The 21,142-nt window shown below is 41.2% G+C and overlaps 1 protein-coding gene across 1 annotated transcript in view; it reads left to right on the forward strand.

Moving 5' to 3' along the window:
* Nucleotides 1–21,142, forward strand: part of LOC125452948 (synaptotagmin-like protein 2) — a 236,612-nt gene that overhangs the window by 26,443 nt on the left and 189,027 nt on the right. The window lies entirely within an intron of this gene.

Raw genomic sequence — 21,142 nt, forward strand, 5'->3', positions numbered from 1 at the left:
TCCCTACCTCCCCACCTATACTCTCCTCTCCACCTATCTTCTTTTCTCTCCATCTTCGGTCCGCCTCCCCCTCTCTCCTTATTTATTCCAGAACCCTCACCCCATCCCCCTCTCTGATGAAGGGTCTAGGCCCGAAACGTCAGCTTTTGTGCTCCTGAGATGCTGCTGGGCCTGCTGTGTTCATCCAGCCTCACATTTTATAATCTTGGATTCTCCAGCATCTGCAGTTCCCATTATCACAGCATGAATTAGGATTTTGATTGTACTGTTCAGTCTCTTCTGGACAGATTCAAAAAGTTCTTGAAAGACAGAATTCTTATAAAGCAGATATCCAAAATATTGTGAGACATTCAGAAAGCCTTTTGGAGTTTTATATTTTTTTTTGTCAGCTAGACTATTCTGGTTTATTGATGAAGACGTGACTGCAAATATTGTTTTATAGAATAATAGTGCATGAATAGAAACTGGAAAAAAAATTGCATGGTTGTTACTGATAAATGCACACATAGCTCTCCAAACTCCATAAGGTTCAGGCTCTCCTGCCCAATTTTCAGAGCTTTTCACAACACACCCTGTAAAGACAGCCACACGACAGTCAGTTCTCTTTGTGGTCTAGCAAGAAAGCAGCTAATTTCTTCCTCAGATAACAAGGTGTAGAGCTGGATGAACACTGCAGGCCAAGCAGCATCAGAGGAGTAGGAAGGCTGACATTTCGGGCCTACACCTTTCACTTCAAATTCTGGACAAATGAGACGTTGATGGAGATGGGTGAATTAAGTCCTGTATGTCAAATTTTCGATTGCTACTATCCCAATCCAAACAGAAATTGAGAATGAACATGAATGGAAACATATGTCAATGGAATCAAATTGTTAAAAAAACAATGGTTTTTTTGGGATTAATTACATGTTTCAGTTCCTACAATTTTTAAAATTTTCTTGAAACTTTTGTAACTAATTCCACACAGCATGTGAGGGACAAAGTATACTGAACTATGTAGATCTGAAATCTACAACTCTGGAATTGTGATTTAGCCAACATTAAATAAGAACACAGAAAGGTTACACACATGGATCAATTCCAGAATTTCAACAGTATCCACCGTAACACCCACAAATGGAGTTGTGTAAAAACACTATTTAAATGAGCAACAACACGCTGCAGCAACCCGGAACTACCCCAAAATGAAGAAGAATATCTCTACAAAGTATTTAAGAACAACGAATACCAGAACAGCTGGGTCTGAAGATGCCTGTCATGCAAACAACAGGAAGATACAGTACGCCTCGATAGACTTTTCACATTATTTTTCACCAAGAATATATCCAAACTGACCACAGGACTCCTTTGACCATTGGGCATCAGAGTGGCACACAGGCCAATGTTAACCCTACTCCAACCGTTAACTCAAAACAAAACTCTCTTACCCACTATGGACAGAACCAACGTGATATACAAGTTTCCATGCAAGGACGCGACAAACATTACATTGGACAGCCAGGAAGGAAACTGGCCATGAGAAGACATGAACACCAACTAGCAACAAAAAGACACCATCAATTCTCACTAGTCTCTACTCGCACAGACAAGGGGAATCACCAGTTCAGCTGGAACAACATTAGGATCCTAGTACAAGCTAAACAGAGACAAGTATGGGAACTCTTGTCTAGTGTTCTGGTGGCTTTTAAAATTATTTCTGTAAATCGAAGTACACCACATCTACAGTTTCCCATTTATCCAGTTTACTTGTTACTTCCCCAAAAAACTCTAACAGATTGCTCTAATATGATTTCCCTTTCACAAAGCCATTTGACTCTGCCTGATCATGTTATGAATTTTAACTATCCTGCTATAACTTCCTTTGTGATATATCCATGCAGCTTTCCTATGACAGATGTTAGGCTCACTGGCTGATACTCTTCTTCCTTTCATCCCAGGCATTGCTTATGCATGTAATGCACTTAGATATTTTGGAAATCCCCAGTGAGAACATGGTCCTCGAGAACAATGACAAAGTTGTGTAATGAAAATCCAACAATTGTACTTCAGGAAATAAAATCAGTTTTCAAATAATTGGAGAGTTATTTATGTAAGTTCATTTGTGTCTCAAGGAATACAACAACCCCCCTTTACTGTACAGATGGAAAAACTATTCTCAAATCTCTAATAGTGATTTTGGCTGGGAGCAGGAGGAAAAGAGAGGAATGAAAAATGAATAGGTTATTGATTTTCTATACCCTACTGATAAACCAACACTGACTCCATTTGCAAACCTCCCCACTTCCAACAATCTCAATGGGGAAGCTAATAACTGTACCTTTCTATCTTTTAATGGCAACCCCAGATACAATAGTTGATCTTGCAAATTGTGGCTACGGCTTCTTTTTCAACTGAACGTCATTCATTCTACAATGTTGCACCTGCACAATTCTTTGAATATATCACCATGCTGAAAGTAGTTTTTGCATCCCATCATACAATGGGGCACAAAAGTAATTCTCCAATAACCAGGCATCTTACCATTTTTCCTTTGCTAGTTGGTGTTTAGGAAGTGAAATATCACCCATCCCCCCATCCCCCTCCTGGCCCAAGCAGTAACATCAACATCAGTGGCAATGACATAATTGGCTGCCATAAGTAAGCATTAGGTCCTGTCACCCAGTGCATTGTTGGGGGGGGCGGTGGGGGGGGCGCAATGTGGTGCAGGGCATCCCTCATGCCTGCCCTGGTTTTGAACCTACCAGCAAGATATCTGTTGTCCCTGAAAAACACAAGTCAGGATGTATGTTGGTCTTAGTGGCACTAAAATATGCATTTGAAGACATTTGATGGATTTTTGCCTGGCCTGCCAGAAAATGAAGCAGATGGGTGCAATCTTACCAACACCAATACCAGCTGATGTCTGGCTATTCTGTAAAGTCAGTTTTCCACACTGTCATGTATTTACTGCTCAAGTAAAATGTGCTTTTCCACTTTACCTACATTTGTTTCACCACTAGAATAACCATGTGAATTATTTCCCATTTACAGATGTAGACAGTTTATTATTCATTAGGGTTGGTTAGCTCAGTTGGTGGGACAGCTGGTGTGTGGCGCAGAATGATGCCAACATACTGGCTGAGGTCACTATAAAGACCCTGCCTTCACAACATTGCCCTTGCCTGAAGTATGGTGACCCTGAGGTAAAACCTGCCTCCAGAACTTTCTCGAATGAGACAGCAACCTTTCGGAAAATGGTGTCTTTCATTTCAGTTTGTTGTGATGAAGATAACATGGAGGGATGATACTCTCCTCAATTTTCATCCTATTCCATTCTACTTCTTTATCTATGGCATTCTAGACTCCCCTACTGACACTTAATGTATGCACTTCATCTTTCTACCAGGAACTTTACAAACAATTCTTTGAACTTAGAATTATTCGATTTTGCAGTTAACTATACTTATTATCCCCAGGTGTTGATTCAAGGAAGCTCATCCAGACCCTAAAATTCTATTTCTTACAATGTGAAATTTTTTCTATACTTTACAGCAGTTAGCACAAACATTTTTTCCTTACATATCAGAAAGACCAGAGGAAATGTTGAGGCTCTATCAGAAATTGGGTAATATTATTTTCCAGTAGAGTATATTATGACACGTTATATTTTGCCAGAGCCATTTAGCGTGTTCTGACACTCAAATGCACTGGTTATCTCGCTGACCCTGCCAGCTAGCCATAACTGTACTGCATTTGCCAAAATCCTGGAAACCCCACTGGGTGGTAGTCTATGCCATAATGAATTACAATGCAATAGAAGACAACTTATCTTTTTTGTCCAAATTCCTCTTCCTTGAATTCAGGAAATGGGACTGGACAACTCAGAGGTATAACCCTGGTTTTTCACGTTCGGTGCCATTTTTCACCCCAAAAACATGCATACTTTTGCTGATATAGTAGGAACTGCAGGTGCTGGAGTATCTGAGATAACAAAGTGTTGAGCTGGATGAACACAGCAGGCCAAGCCGCATCAGAGGAGCAGGAAGGCTGACGTTTCGGGCCTAGACCCTTCTTCAGAAGTCAGAGATAGTAGGAACTGCAGGTGCTGGAGAATCAGAAGAAGGGTCTAGGCCCGAAACATCGGCCTTCCTGCTCCTCTGATGTTGCTTGGCTTGCTGTGTTCATCCAGCTTCACACCGTGATATCTCATACTTTCGCTGCTGGCTGAGGATATTAGTTCACAGGTAGGAACTGTCCATTGAAAGTAAGCAGGATAGATGCAGCATGGCATCAATCAATATGTAACATTGATTCATTGTCAGATAGCTTTTCTAGAGCTCAACACTGCAACTCATGCCTTTTCTTAAAAACACACACAGCTGAACAAGCAATCAGTAATACCAAGGATTCCCCAGTAGTTGATATTGAAATGGTTCATCTATTAGTTCCAGGCAAGTTGTTGATTTCTACTTGCTTTTGAAATTGTAAAACATTTGACAATATCTAGATTTGTTTAAAATAGGGAGTAGTGTAGGAGATGTAGAAAGACCTTGCCTTAACTTCATGAATTCTGCATTTATACCAGACTTACTGCCTGTAGCAAACACAGAAAGTACTGGAGAAATGCAGTTTTGTCTGGTAACATCTGTGGAGAGAGAAACAGAGTTGACTTTTCAAATCCTGCAAAACATTTCTTTGTTCTGAAGAAGCCTAATGGTATCAGCTCAAACATGGGCAAGGAAACTTCCTGCTGATTACCAATGGTTACCTTACCCCTCAGCTGATGTATCATTACAACACTATGTTGAACAGCACTCGGGGAAAGCACAGATGGTGGCAAGGGAGGAAAATGTGATCTTGGGGACCGGGGAGCAAAATTCTTAATGGCCATCACAAAGAGTGACTTGGAAGAAGCAATCACCGACCAAGCTGATTGGGTCCTAAAGGACATAACAACTACATTTGCTCTGTGGCAGATGGTGAGAGAACCAACCAGGGAGAAGTTGAGGTAAATCACCTTTACATTATCTTCACCAGCTACAAAAATAGGAATTTGTGGAATGTTTATGTGATGGAGTTTTGGAGCAGTTTGTGGTAGAGCCAACTAGGGAACAGGCAATTCTGGATTTGGTGTTGCATAATGAGAGAGATTAAGGTGAAGGAACCACTCAGGGACAGTGACCATAAAATGAAAGAACCGACCCTGCAGATTGAGAAGGAGAAACTGGAATCAGATATGATGGCATTACAAGTGAGTGCAAATAAATGAGGGTAGATATGGCCCGAGTTTAAGGGGCATTGTAAGGGGAGACTAGCAGGCAAGACAGTAGAGCAGAAGTGGCAGGAGTTACTGGGTGAAATTTGGGAGGCACAGCAAAAATTTATCCCAGGAAAGAAAAAACAGGTAAGGTGAGGATGGGACAATCATAGCTTATAAGGAGAGTCAAGGACAAAACAGAAGCAAATGAAAAGATATACAATGCATTGAAGATTAATGGGAAGTTGAAGGATTGGAAAGCCTTTAAAAACCAGTAAAGAATAAATGAAGAAGCAATGGAGTGACGGGGGCAGAAGATGAAATATGAGAATAAGCTAGCCAGTAATATAAAAGAAGATTGCTGGAGTTTTTTATTAGAAATCAAATAGATTAAAGAGAGGCAAGAGTGAACATTGAAATGAGGCAGAGGAAGTAGTAATGGGTGCAAATAAGTGGTGGAGGAACTGAATAGGTACTTTGCATCAATTTTCACAGTTGAAGACACCAGTAGCATACCAGAACTTCAAGAGATTCAGGGACAGAAGCGAGTGTAGCTGTCATCACTAAGGAAAAGCTGCTCAGGAAGTTGAAATGCCTGAAGGTGGATAAATCCCAGACCAGATGGATTATGCCCCAGGGTTCTGAAAGAGATTGCTAAGGCATTAGTGGTGATCTTTCAGGAATCAATAGGATCATGGAGAGTCTCAGAGGGCTAGAAAATGGCTAATGTAACATCCCTGTTTAAGAAGGGAGGGAGGAAGAAGACAGCAAACTGTAGGCCTGACCTTGGTCATTGGTAAGTCTTAGAGTCCGTTATTAAGCATGAGTTGCAGAGTATTTACAAATGCATGGTAAAATAGGACTGAATCAGCATGGCTTCATCAAAGTGTGGTCATGTCTGACAAATCTGTTAGAATTCTTTGAGAAGGTAATGAGTAAATTAGAGAGAGGAGAGACAGTTGGCATGATCTATTTCTGAAGGCATTTGACAGGGTGCCATACACGAGGCTACTAAATAAGATAATAGCCAATGGTGTTAGGGACAAGGTACTGGCATGAATAGAGGATTGGCTGACTGGCAGAATGTAGACAATAGGGATGGAGGACTCATTTTCATAATGGCAGTCGTTGACTTGTAGAGTTCCACAGTGGTTTGTGTTGGGATTACAACTATTCACATTCTACATTAACAATCTGCATGAAAGACTCTGTTGCCAAATTTGCAGATGACACAAATTTAGGTGGACAGACAGGGAGTGTTCAGGAAATGGAGAATGTTGCAGAAGAACAGGCCAGAAGAGTGGGCAAAGAAATGATAACTGGAATACAACATGGGAAAGTGTAGGTAATGCAGTTTGGAAGGAAGAATAGAGATGTAGACTATTTTCTAAGTGGGGAAAAGCTTCAGATATCTGATGCACAAAGGGACTTGGGAGTCCTAGTTCAGGCTCTCTTAAGGTTAGCATGCGGATTAAGTTGACAGTTAAGAAGGCAAATGCAATGTTAGCTTTCATTCCAAGAGGGCTGGAATACAAGAGCAGAAATGTAATGTTGACACTTTATTAAGCTCTGATCAGACTGCATTTAGAATATTGTGAGTAGTTATGGACCCTGTATCTAAGGAAGGATATGTTGGCATTAGAGGTGGTCCAGAGGAGGCTTACAAAAATGACCGTGAGGATGAAGAGCTTTTTATAAGAGGAGCAGTAGAGGACACTGGGTCTGTACTCGATGGAGTTTAGAAGGATAAGAGAGGATCTGGTTTAAACTTACAGAATACTGAAGAAGCCTGAATAGAGTGGATGTGGATAAGATGTTTCCACAAGTAGGAGAGAATAGGATCTGAGGGCACAGTGTGAAGGGATAACAGTATGAAGCAATAACAGCCCTGTCGACCCTGCAAAGACCCCCTTACTAACATCTCAGGACTACTGCCAAATTTGAGAGAGACATCACACAGACTATTCAGACAACAGTCTGACACAATCATACTCACGGAATCATACCTCACAGACAATGTTCCGGACACCACCATCACTAGTTCTGGAAAAGTTCTGTCCCACTGGGAGGACAGACCCAACAGAGGTAGCAGCACAGTGTTACAGTGTTGGGAGAGAGTTTCCCTGGAAGCCTTCAACATTAATTCTGGATAAATTATAAAGTCTCATGGCATCTGGTTAAACATGGGCCAGGGAACCTGTTGATTACAATGTAGTATCCTCCCTCGGCTGGTCAATCAGTGCTCCTCCATGATGAACGCAATTTTGGGGTAGCACTGACAATGGCAAAGGTACAAAATGCACTCTGGGTGGGAGATTTCTATGTCTATCACTAAGTGTGGCTGTGCCCAGTGCTACTGATCAATGGGTCCTAAAGAACATTGCAGCTAGACCAGTCTGCTGGCTGCAGATGCATTTCTCCACGACAGTCACAGTAAGAATGATCACCGCACAGTCTGCGGAGACAAAGTCCCATCTTCACATTGGGAATATGCTCCATCATGCGGTGGTATGGCACTATCAACATGCTAAATGGGACAAACATTAAACTAATCTAGCAACTGAGCATCCATTAGATGCTGTGGGCCATCAACTGCACCAGAATTGTACCTCAGCACAACCTGTAACCTCATGGCACAACGTATCTCCCATTCAACCATTACCATTAAGGTAGGGAATCACCTCTGGTTTAATGCAGAGTGCAGGAGGGCATGCCAAGAACAGCACCAGGCTGATCTAAAAATAAGGTGTCAACTTGGTGAAGCTTCCAACAAAGACCGTGCGGATGTCAAGCAGCAAAAAAAGTGATTGACAGAGCTAATTGATCCCACAACCAATGGGTCAGATCCAAGCTCTGAAGCCCTGCTACTTCCAGTCGTGAATAATGGTGGACAGGAGGCTCCATAAACATCATATCTCCTCACATCTCTGCAGGAATTCCTCAGGGTAGTGTCATCTGCTCAAACATCTTCAGCCACTTCATCAATGACCTTCCCTCCATCGATCAAGTGGGCTCAGTGCTGACTCATGACTGCTGCACCAGAGGCAAGTTTGGATTCCCTGTGGCATCTGAACTCAATGCAGATTCATGGAGATGGTGGTGGAGGTGAGTTTGGGCCTACTATGATACCTGATGGCATCAGCGGTGGTTGCGTCAGTGAGGTGGGCCCAGAGCAGAATCATGGCAGCGGTGGTGAAATCAAGTTTGTGCCATTGCTGGACACACTGGCATCATTGATGGCTGTATTGATGTGGCCTGGCAAGGGCTCATGGCAACGGCAATATTGATGGAGGTGAGATAGCACCAAACAGTGGCTACTTGTGTTCTGGCAGCAAGCCAAGGAAGTTAGTGATTGGTCACTTCAGACCTATAGCTGACCACTTAACACAAAGGACAATAAATTTCAACTTTATTTCTTTAAATCTCCAGCTTTATATTCGATGTTCATTTTTTTGTGTTTTAAGAGGGCATTAGAGAATGGTGACACTAATGCAACACTTTTCACTGTAATTTGTAAGAAAATGCATGTGACAATAAATAAATCAATCAATAATAGGATCATAAGTGGGATGTTTGCCCATGACAACATAATATTCAGCATCTTTCACAACTCCTCAGACACTGAAGCAGTCCATGCTTAAATGTATTAAGACATGGACAATGTCCAAACTTGGGCTGACAAGTGGCTAACATTGCACCACACAAATGCCAGGCGATGACCACCATCAACAAGAGACAATCTTATCATTGCGCCTTGATATTCAATGGTGTTACTCTCACTGAAATCTCATCTATCTAAATGCTAGGGTTACCACTGACCAGAAGCTGAGCTATATAAACACAATGTTTACTACAGCAGGTCAGAGGGTAGGGATACTGCAGTGAGTAACTCACCTCTTGATTCCTTGAAGCCTATCCACCATTTACAATGTGCAAGTCAGGAATGTGATGGAATACTCCCCATTTGCCTGAATGAGTGCAGCTCCAACTACACTAAAGAAGCTTGACGCCATTCAGAATAAAGCAGCCCACTTGATTGGCACCACATCTACAAACAATTACTCCCACCTCCACTGATGTTCAGTAGGAACAGTGTGGCATTTTTGCAGTGCATCTTCTAGATAAGACAAAGATTCTTAGACAGCCCCTGCCAGTTTCCATGACAATTTCACTAAGAAATATATGGGAACACCATCACCTGAAAGCTTCCCTTCCAGCCACTCAGCACCTTGACTTGTCAATAAATCACCATTCCTTCACTATTGCTGAGTCAAAATCCTGGAATTCCCTCCCCAAGAGTGTTGTGGTTCTACCTATGGCACATGGACTGTAGCTGTTCAAGAAGAAGATTATCATCACCTTTTCATGGGCAACTAGAAACAAGCAATGAGTGCTGACCAGCCAGCAAAGTCCACGTCCAATGAGAAAATAAAAAATAAACATTCAGTGACTGGGAAAATTCAGCTCTTTGTCCTCCATTCCTGCCACAAATCCCATCTCTAGCCATTCCATTTCTCTGCTGTAATTTTTTGCTGGCTGAATCAGACTGCTTGCATCCATGATTTTACAATTAATTCTTACATGAGCTTTCTAGCACAATCAGTACCCTTATTAAGTCCATCTCTGCAAAATCACCAAATTCAAAACTTACCTCATCTTTAACTGCTGCTGAAATCTATATCCATGCCTGTGTTATCCACATTGACTATTCCGATGCACTTCTGGCTGGCCTCCCACATCCTATACTGTGCAAACAAAGATTGTTTAAACTCTTCCCTCCATTGCCTAACTTGCACAAAATTGTGTTCAACCATCTCACCTGTTCTCACAGAGTTATTTTAATCATTTCGTCAAGCAACATCTTGATTTTAAACTTCCCATTTTTGGTTTTCCATCCCAAATTAATCTGGCACCACCCTATCTTTGTTATCCTCTTTCACCCTAAAATGTCCTATGGTCTCTACATTCCATCAACTTGACCTTGAGTGTGCACAATTTTAGTTATTTCCATCTGTGGTGAGAAATGACATAGGCAGAAATGGTGATGGAAGAACCTGGGACATTGGCTGAAAGACATGATTGAGCAAATTGTTACATCTCAACTATGTAAATCCAAAGTGGTGTGATTTCTTGCATTAAACCCTGTTGCCAGTATGATGTGGCCTGAGTGCTGTCTTGCATGTTAACCTATGGAATATATACCAAGTTCTGGTGAAGGCATATGTCTTAAAGGTTGTTAACAAATGCAACTATTTACACTGCTATAAGATCTCAGAATGATTTTAAAAAATGGGTTCCATACTTAATGATGCCATGGTTATAATATATGATTCGTCATGTAGTTGACTACAATTCAACAATTCGTCTTCAGAAAGAAACTATCAGCATTTCTCATTTTGGAGTTAAAGTCACTTTTATCCTAAGCCTATCAAGGTGTTAAGACAGAATGTTTTCCTCAGGTATGAGCATTGTATAAAGTGTAATTTGGAACAATGGACAAGGGATTTTTTCTGCATCTTGTAAAAGAATATTTTGCGTTTAATGGGATTATACAGTTAATGAATGTTTACTGCTCTGAATGTGTGTTATAGGTAAATAAATTGGCTTATTCTACTTTATCATAATTTATTTTGCTTAATATGCTCCTGTTTAACTTTAAAGCAAGATTTGCAACTTTGCACATTTGTGTTTCAGTAAGAGACAACTTCATTTTAACTAAAACGGAATAAAATATGATCTATTGAGTCAGGTTTCAGAATTACATTGCACTGGTTCAGTCGGATAATAAACAAGATGTCTTGGGTTTAGATCATAGGCAAGCCCCTAATTTCATGTTTCAAAAACAAACATCTCCCGTACATAACTCAAGAGGATCCCTTGTACAGTTCTCATACCAGTGGAAAAAGAAATCCTTTCTTTTGGCACACTTAAGAAAACTATGATTTTAACATCTAGATCAGAAATGCTAATAGCCACTTCCTGGAGTTATCGTTCACATAAGCTTAAATATCCTTAGGGTTTTATCCCAACATTTTGGGCTATCACTAACCTCTGCTTTAAACTAATCTATTTCAGTATCTTGTCCCCATCTCAAAAGCACAGCTCTATACAACCATCTCTATCCAAGGAATTGCCTAAAAACTAAATAAAACTGAAACAAAAATCTCTCACACCAATCTATGAGTCCAGAAATTTCTAAAAGGATGTACAGCACAAATTGTGTATTTTGCTAAATCATAACGCTTTTGAAAGTAAACAAGAACCTATTAACCTGCAAAAGTAATGCTCACTGCTTGGTTTAAAAGAAATCATCATGGCTTCAGAAATACTTACAAGTTCATTACTAACTTTAGCTTCACAGAAAGCCAATGTATTTTGGACTCAAATTATAAATCAGCTAAGTTATATCACATTGTACTCATCCAGGCAAATGGAGAGTATTTGGTCATGACTTGTGCCATGGGTATGGTGAATGGTCTTTGGGGAGTCAGAAAGTGAATTACTCCAAAAGGGTTCCAAGCCCTTGACCAGCTGCTGTAAACACAGTACGGTTGGCCGAGTTTAGTTTCTGGTCAATAGAAATCTTTGGGTTGTTGTTGGGTGTGATTCAATAATGACAATACTGTTAAATTTCAGCTCGAAGGTGAATCTTAGGTCATCTTGTCTAAGTCTAGGTTGTGTCAAGTTCTTTTGCAGGTTTAGTCACCACAAAGCCTGGAGATGTCTCTTGCCATTTCTTAACCACAATGCCCTATGACATCCCTCATGTCCGATTTTCCTTCCATTTTCCTCCCACTTTCCTCACAGAACAGCTTACTACTCAGCAGATATCCCAGAATTTACTGGCATCCCAGTGCCCACATTATCTTTAATAGCTAATTGTGCACCCAGATCACTATCAATCTGGAGCTGCCTCACATGGTTCGTGATAATTGTCCCAAATGCGGCAAGCAGAGGGAAACTATTGGTCCACTCTATGGCAGCATCCTAGAGCTGCTGCTGGATGGGAGGGTGCCACGGGGGCATTGTCCTCCCCGAGAACTGGTAGTGAAGGCCATTGAACCAGTCCTTGCCACCCTGGTCTAGAGTTGTCACCCAAGTTGACGCAATCTCAACCAACTGGAGGAATAGCCAATGTCCTTCTCCACTTCACTTCAGTACCACAATGTTCTTTCCAATACCTCATACTCACTATCTGCTATTGTTCGCACATCCCACCAAGGCTCATGATCTGGCACTTCAGCTTTGCCTATAATATCTTCCCCATTCACTGTCACCTGTCACAACACACCGACATTACGAATGTTATGTGCCTTGTTCGCTGCCAACTTACTCACTTGGGACACCTCCCCAACTGCATTGACAGCAACAGCTGTACCAGCTGCTTTCTTCTCCTGTAATACCTGCCTCTCTTTCATTCCTTGAGGAAAATAACCCACAATAGGGCAGGAAGAGTCAATTTGGCTGATGTGCTGCCTGACGTTGGGCTCCTCACCCATTCTGAGGAGAGGATCCTACACTGACCACCCCAAGCAGGACCTAGACTGGTATCAGAAACTGCCCTTGCCAGCAGTCTGAGTGAAGGCTGTCCCTTTGACTTGACTGAGGCCTGCTGTATGTATAACAGGCTTCTTTGTTTTGTGTCAGGATGAAGTGTCTAGGCCCAAAACGTCAGCTTTTGTGCTCCTGAGATGCTGCTTGGCCTGCTGTGTTCATCCAGCTTCACACTTTATTTTCTTTGTTTTGTGTCTGTGCTTAACAGCAAGGCAAGACAGCAGTAAAGTGAGCCTGTTACCTCTGGTGAGTTAAAGATTTTAAAATAATTAAGCAAACTCAGGCTGACAGAAACGGTTCTGCATTAGACAATAAATCACTATTTATTAAAAATCATTAGAATCTAGCCACAGATAAATAATTAAACAAACTCAAGCAAAGTCCTAGCTCCTTATGAACATGCCCGTACACAGATATGGACAGACAAACATAAAAAGGGACCAAAACACAAGGATAGGGAGAGAATTGGATGCATTTCAGAGAAAGGGCTTCTGACTATTGGGGATTTCTGTCATTATCTTCACAATGGAGAGCCTGCCAATTGCTGTGAAAATCTGGGCCTCACTCTCCTCTGGCTGACTGACATTTTGGCCTAAGTTGTAGTTTGTATCGGTGAAAGTATACAGCAGTAAGGTCGGTAATCACAATGTTAAAAGAAATGTCAGGATGGCCCTCTCCGAATTTGTACTTTTCTATAGAAACTTTTCTGCCCTCTTTTGAAATAGTAAAGGTTCTACATGTCTTGCTGTTTTGCTGTTGTGCATTCTGGCTGATTTTCTTTTTCCTAGGGGAGGCAGTGGCATCATGGCAATATGTCTGGATTAGTATTTCAGAAGCACCTGGGATATGGCAGCTGCTGGAATATGAATTCAATTATTAAATATAAAATTAGTCACAGTAATGGCCCCATCAAATTATCATTGATGGTCCCAATAAACCACCTGATTCACTAATATCCTTTAGGGCCATCCTTATTTACCAGACCATCTGCAACGAAGTTGACTATTAACTGCCTTCTGACATGGCCTAGCAAACCATTTCATCCAAAGACAAATAGGGACAACAAATACTGGCTGTCCCGGCGATATCCATCGTCCTATTCAAGAATAAAGAAAGAATAATGACAACTATATAGTAAAAATTTCTGACTTGCCGGAGGCAGCTTGTCATTTCAAAATATATACACCTTTTCCTTTCATTTTAAATGAATTTGAAAGCTGACAAAGGTATACCAAAATAGATTAGAAATCATGAAGATTTGCATGAATGTTGTATTCACTTCTCAATGGGTTTCTGATCTCTCCCTTGATCTACACACAAAGTGAAATGCTAGCACATTTTGCATAAAGACCCCAGATTTTTTTATGAGGTATTTTATGCTGTACATTCAAAGAGAAACTAGAGTATTGTGAAGTTAATTTATTGTGTGACTCTGTCACAGCAGAATCTTGTCACGTTATTTAAAAATGCACCCTGCAGAAATACCTCCATAAACATGATATTTATTTGTCATCTGTCACATGCTTTCCCCTTTTCCTGTTTAAGTCTCTTTCGGTATTCCCTGTAATGCCTTGTTGGAGAATCCGAGAGGGGGCATGATCCCCACGAAATGCATCCTATGTGTTGTTGTTGAACGCAAGAATGAATGCTATACTTCCAACTATTTCCTCTTCCAATTAGGTACTGAAGTAGTCATACCAGAAACTGTGGATACAGACATAAACTGACGTTCTGTGGAACAGTATGTTGGACTTAAACATATGATGGCTCTGGAAAAAACAGTAAAAATCATATTACCATTTCTCATGCCTAAGATCTGTCCATTTAACATCCCAAAAAAGAACCGCTCCTTCTCAGTCTGTTTGGACTGAGGATAACTTCCTTTCCCCCTGAAATTGTGGGCCTTGGGGTGACTAAACAGTTCATTGCTGAATCCCTGCACCTGTACAGAAGTGTGGCAGGTAGTGTTTGATGTGCTGGATGGGTTGGGGAGCTTGGACTTGTGTTGGTCCTGCCTCTGTCTGTGCTTGGCCCCTACCTGAGTCTTTTGGAAACACAGAAAACAGTCAACACCTTTACAAATGCTTCTCCTCCATTTCGGTAGTCTTCGCATAGGAGTTGTCACAAGTGAATGGGGATATAGCATGTTTTCAGGGAGCATTTAAGGATGTCCATGAGCATTTCCTCTGGCCTCCTGGAAACCCATTTTCAGTGATAAAGTTTGGAGTAGAGAGATTGTTTTTGAAGAGTTGTGCCAGGCATGTGGACAAAGTGGTCCACAAAATACAGCTGATTGACAATAGCTAGAGCTTCAATAATGGGGATGTTGGTCTGAGACAGTGTACTGATACTGGAGCGTGTATCTTACATTGGACATTTGGGATTTTGTGGAGACATGACTATTGGTATTTCGTAAGGGATTTGAGATGCCTGCTGTACATTTATCATGTCACCTACCCATACTGAAGGGTGTGTGACATTGTACACCATAAGCTTGGCCTTTGTGTCCAAAAACTCTGCTGTTCAAAAGGCCAAATGCTATGCGGGAACACTGGAAGTGATATTGAATTTCATTGCCAATATCTGCTATTACTGAGAGGATGCTCACAAGATTTGGGAATTGATATACATTGTCCAGTGTGTTACAATGGATCTTGATGGTCAGAGGCAGTGTCGTATGGCAGAGGCATGCTGGTAGGGGACATTCTTCCAAATGTTTACCATAAGGCCCATTCATAGAATTGTAGAAACCCCACATTTGGTCTATCGATCCCACCCACACCCACCACGTTACCCTTTCCCTATAACCTTGCATTTCCCATGGCTAATCCACCTAGTCTGAACAACCTTGGACACTATGGTGCAATTTAGCATGGCCAATCCACCTAACCTGCACACCTTTGGACTGTAGGAGAAAACCGGAGCACCCGAAGGAAACCCACGCAAACACGGGGCGAACGTGCAAACTCTACACAGACAGTTGCTCAAGGGTGGAATCTAACCCAGGTCCCTGGTGCTGTGAGACAGCAGTGCTAACCACGGAGCCACTGTTCTTCATAATCTTTCATAAAGACATCATCATTAATTTGGAGCTTGGCTTCTGAGTGTGCACAATACAAGTGTAGGCTGAATACTGGAATTTGACTGAGTTTCAGGTGGTCTTGGTTCTGGACTGGAAATGGTGCAGATTGAACAGTTTCTGAGGAATCTTCTTGGGAATCAGTTGGAGTGTTGCAGTCTGGAACATGGAGAAGTGTATTTGTGCAAGAAGACAAGTTGTCTTGACCCAGGTTTGCACACATATTGTGTCTGTATGGAGCCTTTGCCGAAGATCATGGCTCCCATGCCATCATGCAGCAAATAGGTGACTGTGATTAATTGCTGGTGGAAATGAAAATTAAAAGGAAACACTCCATAGTCCCTCCAGTTAACAGTCAGAGGCCTTTATGAGATCAGTAGTTACCATGTTTAGAGATTGCTGTTGCTTTCTGCACTTTTCTTGGAATTGTCTTGCTGTTAAGATCATGTCCTATGTGTCTCTCAATGGTCTTACCCTTCAGTAAGGTAGTGCACTGGAAATCAAGACCCACTGCTTCTGGATTTGTCACAAAAGTTAAAGATTTTTATGAAAGTGTGCAAAATTCTTCAATTTTCCTGTATTTTAGGTAAATTGACAGAAACGGGTAGAAAAAGATTCTAGGTACAATAAACAATTACGAACTTTCATGTGTAGCTTTACTATTTAAAACTTTAGCCCACTTAGAAACTCCTCCTCTACACGCATTCAGACAAACAAAAAAGATGTGTTTGTGGGCAAAAGGAAAATCAGGGAAGGCAGTTTGTTGATGCTACACAGCAGCATTTATTGTAATAAGCCCTTTGTTGATCAGAAAGCTGCTTCTCAATCTGCCTTATCCACAAATGTTAGGAGTTACAATGTGATCAGTTCACACCCATACAGGTCTTTGACTTAATTAAAAGTCATGGTTTACAACAACTGGAAAGGGGAAATAAATCTACTGTCATAAAGTTTGAAAACATTTTTACTGCAAAGCAAAACTATTCCCTCTCCTTAAGAGGACCAACGGTTTCTGCCGGAATATTGACAGCCCTGAACTGTTCACTTATCTGGGAACCAATCACATAGCTGTTGACAGGCAAAAGACCTTAGTCATTGATAACTGGTCGTCAATCCACAGACCAATGAGCTTTATGCTGCTAACCAAATCTCCATTTGTACACAGACCCTGGCCTCAGCTTTTCTCCAGGAAGGCTCCACTAGTTGTTTAAAGAAGCTTGTTTTTAAAATGTCATCTAATTTCCAAGAATCCTTAGTTTTTAAACCAATTCTTTTCACATTTTAACCCACAAGCAAAAATACTGAAAAAAATAAAAGGTGGGTATTTACAATGGATCGAATTTGCATTGTTCTCTGGCCGGAGTTCTTCTGCCACTAGAAGAAGGCAATCAAACAGGATTTTTAAAATTACCTTCTCTGTGGCAGACTGCTGGATATTTCCCTATAATCCCACAATCAGGTCCATCTCCCTTCTGGGAGAGAAAGCTTCAATTGAAGCATCTTGGAAATTCCCTGGTATTCTGTTTGCCTTTTAGATTAGGGAGATGAGGTCATGTATTCATGCCAAGAGTGATGTTCCAAGACATTTTACTGCTTCAACAGGGATCATACTTGTGCCAGTGGACTAGTCAGTGTTTATCTGATGGATGGCCTTTTCAACTTTTTGTTGAGTTGGCTAGTGCTCTAGCAGTGATGGGCCACGTGCTATGGGATGTGGTAAAGTGCATCGCATCAAAGATTGAGAAGAATGCTCCTTCCAATAAGCACTGACTACCTCTCTGCCCTTGATGATCATTATTCCATTCTCAGCTCCTAGTAAGATAGGTCCTTTGGTTTTTGGGCCAAAGATGGTGTTGAAAAACAGAGTCGAGTAAAATAGGCATCAATCTACCGCCACACAGGATCTAACTTTTACCTTGGAGACCTATGTTGGACATCAGATTTAGAAACTTCCGATTGATAAATTCTGGAAAATTTGGCCAACTCCATTGAGTGCTCTCTCAATGGAACCGCAGTTGAAGTGCCTGTAATCTCCACTCTCGTTATTCTTGACAAGCAGATCTGGAACTGGATGAGCCCCTTGACAGTGGTGTTGTTACCTGACCCTTTGTCCTCACTAGAGACTAAAGTCATAGACTCATAGAGATGTACTGCTTGGATAACCCTTTGGTCCATCATGTCCATGCCAAGCAGATATTCTAAATTAATCTAATCCCATTTGCCAACATTTTAAATGTTGTAATTTTACCAGCCTCCACTGCCTCCTCCAGTAGCTCATTCTGTACACGCATACACCCTCTGCATGATAAAGTTACCACTTCGGTTCCCTTTAAATCTTACTCCTCTGACCTTAAACCTTTGTCCTCCAGCTTTGGACACACCTACCCTGGGGAAAAGACCTTGACTCTTCACTCTTTACATGCCCCTCATGATTTTATAAACCGCTATAAAGTCATTCCTCAGCCTCCCACACTCCAGGGAAAATAGCCCCAGCCTATTTAGCTTAGTCTCCTTTGCTTGTCATACATAGCTATTTGGCTGAAATATGTGCCGAGTATTTGCTTCGCAAACTGCTGGCACATAAATACATTGGCATAGCACAATGCCAAACAGCAACATGTCCACACCGTTGGCTGATCTGTGCTCTGAACAATGACAAGCTATCTCCTCACCCTGTGTATTGAAAGGTAGTGTGATACAGACAGATGTTGACAGCCCTCAAGTATGTGCAAAGTGAGTGAGCCCTATGAAATGAAGCTCAGAGCCATAAGATAGATGTGTAGATGCATGTGATGCGTGTGTGTGTGTCTGTGGGCAAACTGACACATATCCCTGAGCACGAAATAAGTTCTGAAGGGATGAAGTGGTGTGAGAGATGGTGAGACGTGATGATGTGGTGAGGTCAGTGGTTTCCCATTGCCAAATTACGTGAATGAATGATGGAAGGGAATAGAGCACGCAGAATGTATGATGAAAACAGCATTGGATGAAGACCAAGAGAAGACAGTGGTGAGCTGCAGCTGGCAGGTTACTGCTCTGGCCTGCACGTTTGATTCGGTGCCATCTTGGGCAAGGAGGGGATAATTGGAAGCTGCATAGAAATCAGATGAGTTTGGTGACTAACAAAGTGCAAATATACTTGAGTAAGATAGACACTGCTCATGAGTGAATTTTGATGTAGTTGTTTAAACAATAAGGGAAAATTAGAATTATTTCTCTTGAATGTTGAGATTCTGATTGTTTCATTTTTTACCCACAATCTTGCCTTTGCCCACGTTGCTTAAGGGAATGGAAAATTCCATCTTTTTTGTGTTAGTAGCATAACGTCATTGCAATGTCTGTAATCAGTTGCAATAAATCAGGATTACTAATTAAAGCAGTTACAACCTGCATAGAAGCTGAGTATAAGACTGAGTTTTACAAAAAGTCTGATGATTAGAAAAACTGCCCGACACTATAGGCTGTTTAATAGGAAAAATATATCACACACAAAGTTTAATGAGGTGGCGTCATACTGCTTTATCACTAGGGTGCTATGAATTCTGCAAACATCTCATCTTGAAGTCAGTCCAGTTGCTTCAAGCTGACTGGTTCCAGCCAATTGGACATTTTCGATTACCTTCCCCATAACTCCTTACCCTTCAGAGCCTATTAACTCTATATATGTTCATACTGACATGAAGTCTCAAATGACAGGTTTTATGTTAACTCATTTAATGAGCACAATTAAAGTCTCGCCTACGAATCATAAAATAACATTCAGTTCTTTACTCATCTCAAAACTGCCAGAAAGAAATGACTAACTGAACAGCTGGAGAGAGAGAAGTTTGTATTTTGATTGATTTTGTTTGCTGCTATACAGCATTGTGACAGTCAGTTACGAAATATGTGCTTTTTACATAAAGGTCAACTGGAATAAAAGCAAACCAGTTTAGCAACATTTATGACTCAATTGCTATCATTGCTCCAATTCTTTCCTGCTCAAGAGTAGTGGCAGGTATGTCCAATTTTATGGTGTCACCAATAAAGCAAGGCCAACTGAAATGCATCTTTGTTCAACCAGCCAGAATTAAATTGTATATAGGGTGGGACACAGAAGTTCTTCAGATGGTAATTTGTAGCAAGGCATGGGAGGATACTGCAAACTTATTAACTAATATCAAACACGGTTAATGGCACTCAAAACTTTATTTTATATGTCCTTTGATTTTAGGTAAGTGATACTTATGAATTTGGTCTAAGGATAAAGCTCAACATTGTTCTGCTCATTTAATGCGCTGAAAATGAGAACAATGATAATTGTTCTGAAGAAGGGTCACCAGGCCTGAAACATTAACTCTGTTTTCTCCTCCACAGATGCTGCCAGACCTGCTGAGCTTTTCCAGCAGCTTTGTTTTTGTTGATGACAATGATAACTGCAATGGCCAACACAGTGCGGAGCTGGAGGAACTGAGACCCTTCTTCAGAAATGGGGAGGAGGAAGGGAGCTGGGAAATAAATAGGGGGAGGAGGGGTTGGGCTGGTGAAAATAGTTGGGATGGTGATAGGTCAGTGCAGGTAGGCAATGGTGGGGATTGGTCAGTGAGGTGAGAGTGTAGAAAGGTGGAAGGGAAGATGGATAGGTTGTGTCAGGTCAAGGAGGCAGCGATGAGAGGGAGGGTTGGACATGGGATGAGGCCGGGGGGTGGGGAGATTTTAAAACAGGTGAATTCCATGTTTAGGCTATCAGGCTGTAGGCTCCCAAAGCAGAATATGAGGTGTTGCTCCTCCAGTGTGTGTGTGCTGTCATTGTGACATGGGAAGAGGTCCAGGATAGACATGTAACCCAGGGAGTGGGAAAGTTGAAAATTGTTGGTTATCTTTCTAGCTTTATTTCTTATTTTCCTAGCATCTACTTCTACAATGCACTCCTTTAATGTAGTGTAATATTTTTCTTTATTTTCTGTTTTTTGTAACTAAGATGGCACCTTGTATCGGTGACATTGTACATTTTTCACTCTACTCCAGTTCTTTTGTAATTTGAGTATACGTGACAATAAACCTAATTCTATTCTATTCAAATCCTCATGGTAAGTCTAAAATATTCTCAGAATTAAAGAAAAATCATTTAAACATAAGATGAAGAGGGATTTCTTCACTCTCTTTGTAATGCTGTACCCAAGAAGGCTGTGAAAGCTAAGTCATTGAGAATGTTCAAGTTAGATATCAACAGATTGATGATTTCATGGGCTACAGGGACTAGATGGGAAATTGGGGGTGAAGATTGCCCATGA

Source organism: Stegostoma tigrinum, chromosome 4 (genome assembly GCF_030684315.1).
Source record: "Stegostoma tigrinum isolate sSteTig4 chromosome 4, sSteTig4.hap1, whole genome shotgun sequence".
Taxonomy (NCBI): Eukaryota; Metazoa; Chordata; class Chondrichthyes; order Orectolobiformes; family Stegostomatidae; genus Stegostoma; species Stegostoma tigrinum.